The following is a 12282-nucleotide window of genomic DNA, read 5'->3' as shown; positions in this document are numbered from 1 at the left end:
ATGATTCTCTATCTGCTCCCATTTCAAGTGCAATATATTCATGCAACAACCTTCTTGTATTTTATGATTTAACTCAAAATATATCCTTTTATTATTCATGTAGTGTCTATCCTCTAGTAATTGCATCACATCCATCTAACTCAAATCAGTTTGCTCTTGGAATGATTGACAAAGGAGTTTATGTCATTGAGCCCTCAGAATCCATAGGAAAGTGGGGTGTGGGACCTCCACCAAATAATGGTACCATTGGATCAAATCCAACATTAAGCAATCAAGGCTTAGAACCAGCTCCAAGGTAGTTCATCATATTAGAACATGGAAAATGGTGCCTTGTACTACCTTTTTATGTTTATCACTTACCTATTTGCAACTCCACAACCGATATTGATGATAGTCTCTTGCCCTCATTATTCTCCTTTTGATATATCAGTCTTGCAACCTGTATATATATCTTCAAGAGCATGGTGCTTCTTTGTGCACAAGTTTGAGCTTTTAGAGAAAATCATTCACTTATGAACATTCCATCAAAGATGATGTATACTAAGGAATTATGGCTTTTCTAGCTATTAAGTGGAAGTTTCACATTTTTTGAACATTCAAATAACTTTACTTTTGTTGATGTAGCTAAACTACGAGTGCCTTTTGAGTTCTTGACAAATGGTAAGCTTTCAACTTTTGTGAAGCCATTACGGATGCAAATGAACTACAACTAGTGAGGTGTCAATTTTAAGGCAATTTTTGTTTCTATAGTATAGTTCAATTGCTAGAAATAGGCTTAGTGATTGATTGCATTTTAATATTATGTCCTGGATGCTCTTGCCAAGGAATTGATTAACAAGTAGCCAAATAAGGGGTTATAGTTATATATGCACTCTTATGATGATGTGATTGGGACTGTAAGTTTTTTTTTCACGTTTATCTGTTTGAAAAATAGAGATTAGTTAGTGTCGTTGACTTTCATTCCTAATAAATAATTCTTTCCTAATTTTAAATTTCCCTGTAGTCTTCACAAACAACAATGTCTCAAGAACCAAAATTTAGATGGGCTATGCCAATTATTGCAAATGCTTTGCTCTCACAGGAGCCTTTTAAATTGCACAAAATTTGATTCTAAAGCACAATTTCTTAGTGGAGACTCAGGATATCATGCACATTTCTTCCTCCTTCCCATTGTTTTGTATGAAATAAATCATGTGATATGAACGAAACAATGGTGTGGAGGTAGAAATGTGCACAATACCTTGAGTCTCACATTGAGCAATTATTCTTTAGAATCCAATTTTGTGCAGTTTAGAAGGCTCCTATGAGAGAAAAGCTTTTCCAATAATTGGCATAGCTCATCTAAATTTCTACCAAGCACTGGTCTCAATTTCAACCAACATGTATTCCCTTTATCATCACATGTATGGTACCACCATAGAAAATTAAGGGGTCTTGTTCACAATTTCAATGCAAGTTGAAAGGGATCTTGGTCGCAATTTCAATGACAATTGGTCTTTTTTGTTGTCAAACGTTTGGCTTTACCGTTGAAAAAATCAAGGGGTGTACATCAAAATTTTGATCAGTGAAGATGCAAATGAGGAAATAAGAGTTCAGGATGGACTAAGGAAATTGACGAAACTCGTGTCAGTAAGTCGACCTTTTTTGAGTCAAATTTTTTATGCATAGTTACTGTGACGAAAAATTGACTAAAAAAGATTGACGATAGATTTAGTCATCTATTCAACCAATTTTGGTTAGAATTTTGACCTTTTCTCATCAAAATTTAGGGCTAAATTTACTAGTGACCATCCACATTGACCTATTTTGTACAAGTCTACACAATTCAATCTCCTCAACTTGATGTATGAGGTAGTGTTCTTGAGCATGGACACTCTTGTATTTCACACATAAGCTGTGGAATTTTTCTCTTCCAATATTTATATCTTTTTTATCAATTTCTTTAGATGATAACCACCTAAAAGAGATTCAACATGCAAGAACATATAAATGAGATTTTAGATAAAATTATAGAATAGATTACATAAAAAGCAAAGAAAGTCATAAATATAATATATGTGCAACAAATCTAAGAAAAAACACTTCTAACCTCATCTATTTTTCAAGATCATATATAACTTGTTTAATATTGTTGTCAAACTGGTGTGGGAGGGATAAAGGTAAGACATACTGTAATCATTAAAAAAAGATAATTTCAATATATTATTAAATAATGCAATAGGTAGTACATTCAATTTTATAAATATATTATAACTAAAGAACATGACTTACCTTGACAAAGGTATATCAATCATGTTTTTTCAACTTTGGCCCAAAATCACCTTTCTTTGATACAAGAGTGCTTATATTTGCAAAAAATCTTGTAGGAATTTTTTATTGATGAATTATTTTAATGCATCACTTTGTTGCTCCAATAATAACCAAGGAAGGGCACTCATATTTATGCAGTCTTCGTTGCTATTTGATTCAATGAAATCTTTTAGCACACGATTAGATTCATGAATGTTAGTACAAATTTTGACAATTTTTTCTTTATCACTTCTCCATCCAATATTTTTCATAGTGTCTTTTTTACACTCTTTCCAATATGCATAGCATCAAACAAATGTATGATTGAGAGATCTTTGTAGTATAGTAACCTAATAAATTGAGTAGGATAACTTTTCATTCCTCTAGGAAGTTGGTCATTGATGCCTTGACAACCTTCATGAGCATCAACTACATCATTACTAAATATAAAACCATATCAAAATATAAATTTCAAACTTCAAGCCACAAATTGGACATTACCTCGGCAATTTAGTCGATCGTATTCCAACTTCCATAGATGAGGTGCCATTCTTCATAGCCTTGATGTTGTCTCTTCTTTCCCATTAAAAAGATATTTTTTAGTAATTTGGTACTTATGATTAATGTGGAGAAAGTGCCTAAACTCATCAAATACTTGCTTTTCTAAACTTCTTAAATGACAAGATTTCATCTTTGGACCACAAACTAGACATGTGAATTTTCTCTTTGATTGAAGACCTAAAAGATATGTATAATTGGATCATGTACAATTATTATGTGCAAATTAAGCATACAATAATAATGTGTAAGTACTCTAGTAGACCAAAAATATGTGACCTTAACAATATAACATACCGCAAAAATGAGTTAGCCCAGGGGCATCATGTATTGTCCATACAAGCATTGCATGGAATTGAAATTTTCTTTGTCCTATTGGTCTAGAGATATCATCATAGTGATGTCATTCCATAACCTCAGCAACTCGTCAATTAGGGGCTCAATATATATCTTTAACTTAGTACTTGCCTAGTAATTGAATGAACAAAAATATTACATAATTATTATGACCATTTTCATACACTATTTATAAATTAATTTAGATAACTATTAAATAAAAAATACCTGGCACAATCATTGGCAACATTATGTGCTCCCTCTTTATGGACATCTAAGGAGGAATGTTATTGTTAATAATAAAAATAGGCCACACTGAGTAAACAGATCTCATATCTCCAAATGGATTGACATTGTCCACTATCAATGAAAGCTTACGATTGCAAGATTCTTCTTTAAAGTGTGACCATGTTTCTTCTATCTCTTTAAATGTAGAACCATCCACATACATTCACATAATGTCATTTTGACTTCTATTGTGTGCATAGTAATCCATAAATTGTGTCAAGCTAGTGCACCTAAATAATCGTTGAAGACATGGAATAATGAGAATGTATCAAAGAACCTTGTGAGGCACCTTTTTTGTTATTTGATCTAACTGATATCCACTAATATGACAATTAGGGAATTCTATTATAAATTCATGTTGTTTATGATATAGAATGTGATCATTAGAATATGCATGTATTATTTGATACTTTATTTCAATTTGATTCATAATGGTAGATAATTCTCAATACAAACAAGGCATAATGTTTGACGATGGTAACAAAAACTCACCTATCAACCTACAACAAAAAAATGCATTGTTAACATAATGAATAGTAATGGTATGCTAACATTGAAGATGATAAAAATGGCATACCTTAGTATACGTGACATTACTACATTGGATAAACCATTCATAACCTTCAACTTCACCAACAACACTATAGTAGAGAGAAGAGTTGTTTGAGAGCCTTCGTATAGGGGCTCATGTGCCTTCTCAAGTATAGGTATATCAAGATCATCTTCATCATCATTATCAGATGCACTAGTACCATCATCATGAGCATCTTCATCACCTGCGCCAATACCATCTTCTTCAATCATGTCCTTTGGCACATTATCATCTTCTTCCATGGGAGTGTTATCCTCAACTTGGATATTCACACCTCCATGTTCCTTTAGTAGGAAATCCACTTTCAACAATGGACAAAAATCATAGCCCCCTTCAATGTGACCATGTTGCCTACAATGACTTTGGCTATTGTGATTAGAATTCTTTGATTCTTTAAGCCCTTACACTTTTTGCAAGGGAAATTACATTTATCAACTTTTCTTTAGAATTGAGACCATAATGTAGTTATTGTCTCATTATTTTGTTCTAAGTTCATATTGTCAAGCATGGTCTTTCTTCATAAGAAAATATTTTGTAAAAATATTGGACATGTTGTACTTAATGTTTATATCTACACATGGTTTTGAAAGAAAAAATTGGTGTAACTAATGTGTATTTCTGTAAAAATATTGGACATGTTGTACTTAATGTTTATATCTACACATATGGTTTTGAAAGAAAAAATTGGTGTAACTAATGTGTATCTCTGCAAAAATATTGGACATGTTGTACTTAATGTTTATATCTACACATATGATTTTGAAAGAATAATTTGGTGTAACTAATGTGTATATCTGCAAAAATATTGGACATGTTGTACTTAATGTTTATATTTGCACATATGGTTTTGAAAGAAAAAATTGGTGTAACTAATGTGTATATTTGCAAAAATACTGGACATTTTGTACTTAATGTTTATATCTACACATATGGTTTTGAAAGAAAAATTTGGTCACCTCACTCATAATCACCCATATTATAATATCAACAACTTTCATTGAGCCTTTCCATTACTCCTTTTTTGTCATGAGTTCGGTTTATTTGATAGGGCAAGTTTATATTTAGTGTAGAGTATGCAAATATTAGAGATGTGACTATTTATTTCAGTAGCTTAGTATGATTAATTCATTCTTGCAATTGCTTGGCATCCCCTTTGCCATTTTTCTTGATTTAAAAAACATTAAGAATTTAATTGAAGAGAAGATTGAGAAGAAGATTTGATTCAAGGAACTACAAGTAATGGAACCTTGAAAAGTCTTGGTTAGATACAAAATTAGTAGGCCAGTCCCAAGTAGAGGTTCCTCATGGAAGGATTTTCACTTTTGTGACCTCATTACTATATCCATTTCCATAATTTTTTTCTAGATCTAATGTTATAAATCCTTATCAAAATGATGGAAGAAAGTTAGACAAGATATTACAGAGAATGGGAATATATTAGAAAGTAATATAATATGTGGGGAAAGTTCTAGTTGATGAAACTTGGTGCATAGAAACATATCACTAGCTTTACTACAAGGGTACTCAGCAAGAGCATGGTCTAGAAAGGGAATTCAAATTTTACTATGGAAAACTATTGGTTTAGGAAGAAATATGTTAGTTTAAACCAAAAACAAAAACATTTGGAGGTAAATGTGCTTTTAGTTTAAACCAATTCTATTTCATGAATTATTGATAGCCATGGGTTATTTATTATTCTTCATTTATTTTAAAGTGAATTGTTATTGTGTATAAGGATAAAAACATTGGCGTGAAGTTACTTCTAAAGTTGATGTGTGAAAAAGTATTAGAACTTTAATCAATTACAAAGGGGACACTATTGTTGAGAGAGGATTCATAGTTTGATGAGAAAGGAAGTTGTGGAATTGCTCATAGGAGATAATACAAGAAAAATCTGCAGGTGCTCAAATCAATTCCTCAATATTTGAATAGGTATATCATTTATAGTAACCTATACCAAAGGGGGAAAATTTATTGAACCCATGTACCAAAACTGGAACCCGAATTGGCAACTTAGATGAAAATTTAAGCATAATTTAAATACTCTATTTGAGTTGTAAAAAGAAACATCAAGGCTTCACAATCCAAAATTAATCACCATGATGTAACTAAAGTCAAAGGATGATGACAAGTGCCAAAAAATTCATGCATAAATTTAATATAAATTTTGTTATCTTGCATAACCTAAGTAATCAAATTGAGTAAAGGATAAAGGATTATAAATAAAATGTACTTACCCAATAGAGATCGAATGCAACACCAATAGGACAAATAGGCCCTAAGACCAAAAAGGGATTATGTGGAAATAGAAAGAAATCATAAGCAGTGAGAGCAAAAATTAAATTAAGGGTTTTTTTAATCTTGTATAACCTAGAATAGAGCAAAGGATAAAGTATTGTTGAAAATTTGTACTTACCTACATTATAAAACTAGATTAAAAGATATATAAATAGTGTGAAAATGATATAAGTATGAATTTCATATTGAATTGGGCAAGTCAACAAGTGGGTGAATAGAGATGTGTACATGAATATGCTAAACAAAAAGATATGAATGAAAGCTATAATCCACATTTGATGCAAGTGGATAGACATACTTTAGAGCCTTGTTGTTGTCTACATACTTGAGATTGTTTGGAATGTTGGTTGTGTAGTAAGGATAGGATAGCTCATGGTCAAATCCATCACCTTCAACTCCATAATCAATTTAGTGCAGACTAAATCCATCTGTGTATGTAGAAACTTGAATCAGAAAATAGCAAGCTATGCTGAAATAGTAGGGGTCCATTTGAAATCTCCATTAGTTGACTATGTGTAACTAAATGGATAAAATGATCTGAAGCAATATTTATTACATGCATACCTTTGCTATTGGGTGTGTCTTTGATGTCATCTTGACATTGTTGTTCTCATTGTGCTTGTCCCCTGTGTTCCATCTATCCCTTTATGTAAATTATTTTATATGACTATGATTAGAGTTTCATTTATCTTCTTAGTTTTTCTTGTTTATTCCACCATTTTTTTGTTCATGGTAATGTAATAGTAAGACATTCTTTATCATCATTTAGGGAACCTCAAAAAATGTGCAATGAATATTGTTGAAATCATTTTATTATATAATTTTTTAATGTATTAGTGTGGCCAACACTAGAACTTTTGGGAAACCATTAAATGGCTTCATTGGTTTAGAATATTGATTAACTACGTGTTTAATTCCCCTAAAATTTAGCTCAAACATAAATGATGCAATATACAGTTGTAAAACTAATGTAATTGATATGACAATGGTGCCATTCCCTTCTTGGGGCTTTGTTTGGATCATACTCTTCATCCTGTATTTCTCTTTAAAGGCATAATCTAGAATCTTGACATTATTATTTCCCTTTTTCCTACAATATTAGTCCTATTTTTTGATTTGATCTGATATAGTTTAGGCAAAGATTCCATGAAATAAGACACTAAGTTTGACATAAATCTGGCACCCTAATGTGAAATGCCTAAGCTTGGACCCTATATGTAAATGCCTAGGCCTAAATGGATAATGTCTGGGCCTAATCCATAAGAAGGCCCTAAATAAAACATGGGCTCAAAAATCCAAGTTTAGATACAACAAGGCAACCTTCATAGCTAAACATGTGAAGAAAATGCCTATATCAAGCCTTCAAATCCAAACATTTTTTGTTCAAATCTCTACTCATGAGCTTGGATAAGGTAGCGTGTGGGCTTAAATCCATATAATAGGTCTAAAATTGATTAATGTAGCCCTAAATATGAGTATACATGTGCTAAAGGCCAGACCCTAAATGAGGCATGTGGGCTCAAATTTGTTAGATTTGACCTAAAATGAATCGGATAAGATCTATAATGGAAAACATCTAGATCCAAAAGCATACACTAGACTCTATATCATCAAACATATAGATCTAGTGGAACTTAAATCAATGTAGGTTTAGGCCTAAATTCAAATTCAAACCTTTGAACCTGGCCCCCATGGGATGGGACCTAAAGCTCAGCTCAAAGTTTGATGAAAAGACCCTAAATCTGGGCAAACATAGGCCCAAAATTCTACATATGGTCTTGAAATTTTAAGTCTGACCTAAATGCCAATTACAAATACCTAAATACATAACATGTGGGCTTTCTTTTAATGAAGACCAAAATCTGGGCAAAAAGTTTGATTTATTATGTCCCCATAACAAGGTGTGTAATGTTGAATTACAAATTAGACTTTAAATTCAAATAAATAAGACTTTAATTAGTCCCTACAAAGTAGTATGTGGTCTTGCATCCATTTACCCAACCTAGTTCAATTCAAATCAAACTCAGCCTTGAATCTGGTCACAAACTCAAGATGTAAACCTTAAAACTCTAAACATGAGCCCTAAATCTAGGAACAAATATGGCCCCTACTACAACAAATGGGCCAAACTAGGGATGTGGAATTTTATTTAATACAAGACCTCATAATTTTAAATGCAAAGTTGCAAAGCATCAAAGCTAATTCCCCATAGCCTCAAGTTCAACCACTAGAGGTACAAATTTAATGAGTGGATCCCTACATGGAGAAAACTGATGCAATATGGAGGTCTTCAAAATCCAAGATTTCAACTAGAAAAAAGGCAAAAATTTAATAAAGAGGCTATAGGTTCAATAGAAATGAGGTTGCCATTTAATATATGATGGTAAATATTAAAATTAGTAGCCCCAAAAGGAAAGAAATTGATCCAAGATGCCATGTCTATATAAATAAGGCCACTTTAAACTTCAAAAGAAGTTTGTTCAAGCTAATTGTAGGCACATCTGAAGTTTGAACTAGTAGGGCAAAGATTTTTTATTTTATTGACTATTTTATTACACAATTGCATAAAGGATATGATGCAATTCAACCTACATAGTTTTTTCCCCAAGTTTTCATGCTAAAGTTAGACAAATCTCAGACATTTACCAGGAATTGGGTCTAATTTTAACCACTTATCAACAAATTAAACTTTGATTTCAAACCCTATCAACATTTACCAACAAGAGGACTACGATAACAAGCATTTAAAAACAAATTAGGGTTTGATTTCATTCATCTTAGACATATATAAGGCCTAAGTTTAATTAAACTAATCTCATTCTTCAAATTTTGTTCTTCTCACAAAAATGTTGGTATTGTGGATAGAGATCTACAACCATTTTCAGAACAATATAGTTCTGCAACAACCTTTTTTTCTCAAAGCTCACTCAAACATTTTGCTAGCAACATAGTAAAATTGAATAGAGAGAAGTGGTATTGTAGTGTCTGCCCCTAGTTTACATTTTCCTAGTTTACATTTTTGCTATCATTGCCAAACTATATTAGTCCAGTTTTACGTTTGATGATTAGTAGCATTATCTTGGGATTATTAGATATTGTTTCAGATTCAGTTGATATATGATGAGATTACTTAGTACTCTATACTTCATGTGTGCATGATGATTATTATAGTGTTTTCAATTATTGATGATGTTTAGTTAGATGGATCATTATATGTGTTTTCTTATGGATACTTTCCTTATACTGCATGTGTATCGTGTGTGTGTTTGTTTTTTTTATGTATGGCATTTTTTATGTGGTTAAGGAAGGGAGTCGTAGTCACCTGCTAGTCGAGATCTACACGATGCGCCACTTCTTGCCATTGCATGTTAGCTTAGAATATTGTGTTTGTACATGCGTGGATTTTATGTAGGTTGCAGGTACTAGGTATCAACTTCACTGAATTGCTAGGATGAGTGTACCCTATCGCATTATCTCAATGGTAAGAGAGGGGAGATAAATTTTTGAGTCCAAATCCTAAACCATTAAGCCATTTGTCCTAATTGAAAATTAGGACAAGTATCTAAGTTGAGTACCCTTCTAAATGTGTCGAATGACGTTAATTTGTGATTATTAACCTTTTAGTTTGATTTGTGTGTGTTTTACTATGATGGGTTTTCGTATGTTGTTTTATGAGTCTTTGGTAAATTTTCTATTAATTAAGTCTAATTAAAAGATCAAATTAATGATTTCATTTAATAGAAAAAATTTATGATATTTCAATATTTAATTATGTTTGATTAATTGAGAAATTAATTAAATAAAAAAAATTAAATTTGTAGATAAAAAATTATAAGTATAAATTTGGAATGTGATAATATTTATTTAATTTAATAATATATATATATATATAGAGTCTATTTTTAAATAAATGCTAAATAATAATATTATTTAAGTTAATAAATAGTTATCAGATTTAATGTTCAAAAATAAATTTAGAAGTGGGAAAAGAAATTAATTTATTAAAAATTTCATGATTGCATGATACATGAATGAGATTAAATTTAATAAATTAATTTAAAAAAACTCAAGTGAAAATTAAATAAAGTAATTTTATTAATTAATGAATGTGCATGGAAAATATAAAAGAAAGATAAATAAAAGTTAATAATGAGTTAAGGGTTGTGAGAAAGGAGTTCTCTGGGGTGAACGCACAATCAGTGCCCCAATTTTTGGGAGAGAACTCCATATCACAACTTGGGGGCTCATTTTCAAAGAACCATGAATTTTGGAGAAGGAAGGAATTTTTGGAAAAAGAGAAGGTTCTGAGAGGAGAGATTTTGCTCTACAGTTTTTTGAAGCGTAGTGAATTAGCATCAATGTCCAGGTAGATGCTTGTGATTTTTGCATATCTTAATATGCTCTTTTCTTTCTTGTCTTCATCATGTCTGTTGAATGGTTGTCTAGATAATTTTTGTAAAGAATGTTTCATGTTGTGCATTCTGGACATCTATTATTCTTATGTACATGGAACGTTTTTAATTGATCGATATAGTATTTTTTTCAATGGATTAAAAATGGAAAAATCAATCAGGAAAGGGTTGAATTAAAATGAGATATTTCTTTTAAAAAAAACTAATTGGTGGGTTCGCTATAAATTCCCAATTAGATTAATGCTGAGATTTGATTCAAAAAAAATTTATTAAATACAATTGTTGGATTTAATTCTTTTAATTATAAAATTGTTATAAAACAAAATTAATCATAAAAAAAAGCATTTTAATGGGAGGAAACGTTATATTTTTATATAAAATAAAATTAAAAAAATTATTAATAAAAAAAATGAAGGGGGAGGGAATTACCCCGTAACCCCCTTGTCACATCCTACGACCAGTACGTATTATCACAAGTACTGCGACAACATGGGTACATTGTACCCATTGTCATCGCAGGCCCTGCGACAATAGGGTACTACGGCCATAGGCCTCTTAATAAGCCGACAGACTTTAATCGCATTTTTAAAAAAGTTTTTTAAAATTTATTAAGATTTAATTTAATTTAAGTTTAAAATATTATTTCATTAATAAAGTTTATTAAAAGTTTTAAATTTATAATAATTAATTAATGTTATTTAAAAGTTATTAATTAATTTAAAATAAATTTATGATAAATAATTAGATGATATATTGATAGATATTTGTTTATATTAAATAAATTTAATTCTTTATAAATAGTAGCTAAATAGGAGACCATTTTAAATTTGCTAAAGATTATTCAAATTTTGACTTAGTAGAAATACAATTATCTTAATGGAAAGCAATATGAATTTAACTTAGCAAATTTAAATGAACATATATCTTACCCTTAGTAAATTTTAGAAAGGTTGATTTCAAGTATTACGAGGGTAAAACCTTAATTTTATTCAAATAGATATACAGAATAACTATAGGGTAAAAGAGAGTCTTCTTATTGATAAAAAACTCTAAAATGAAAACTAAAACCTCATATTTGACTTGACCATGTGATTTCAAAAACAAACCAAAACATGAAACTTGCATATTGTTTCTATAAGTTGTTTGTGTTTGGAGTTTGGGGTTTACTAGATTGTTGACCAGTTCTAGGATGTCTACCAGAGGCTTGGGGGTTTTGTGAGTGTGGTATCATGCTGACTTGATCTTGATTACTTTTACTTAACCATGGTATGTGATGGTATGCTCTATGTTGAGTGTGTTTATACTGTTGATTATTGTTCTTAATGTCTTTATGAGATAGTGAGATTAATGCTATGAGATACTTGATTTAACCATTTTGAGTCATTGGTCAGTATTGTTGGGATACTTTCTAGTTGCTCGTTGAGAACCAATGGATATTGTGATTTATCTTTGATGCTTTCTAATAGCTTGTAGCGAACTGATGTGATTATTATGATTATCTTTATGATG

Source organism: Cupressus sempervirens, chromosome 7 (genome assembly GCF_028749045.1).
Source record: "Cupressus sempervirens isolate cs-2001-9-10 chromosome 7, ASM2874904v1, whole genome shotgun sequence".
NCBI classification, from domain to species: domain Eukaryota; kingdom Viridiplantae; phylum Streptophyta; class Pinopsida; order Cupressales; family Cupressaceae; genus Cupressus; species Cupressus sempervirens.
This window is presented reverse-complemented; position numbering follows the sequence as displayed.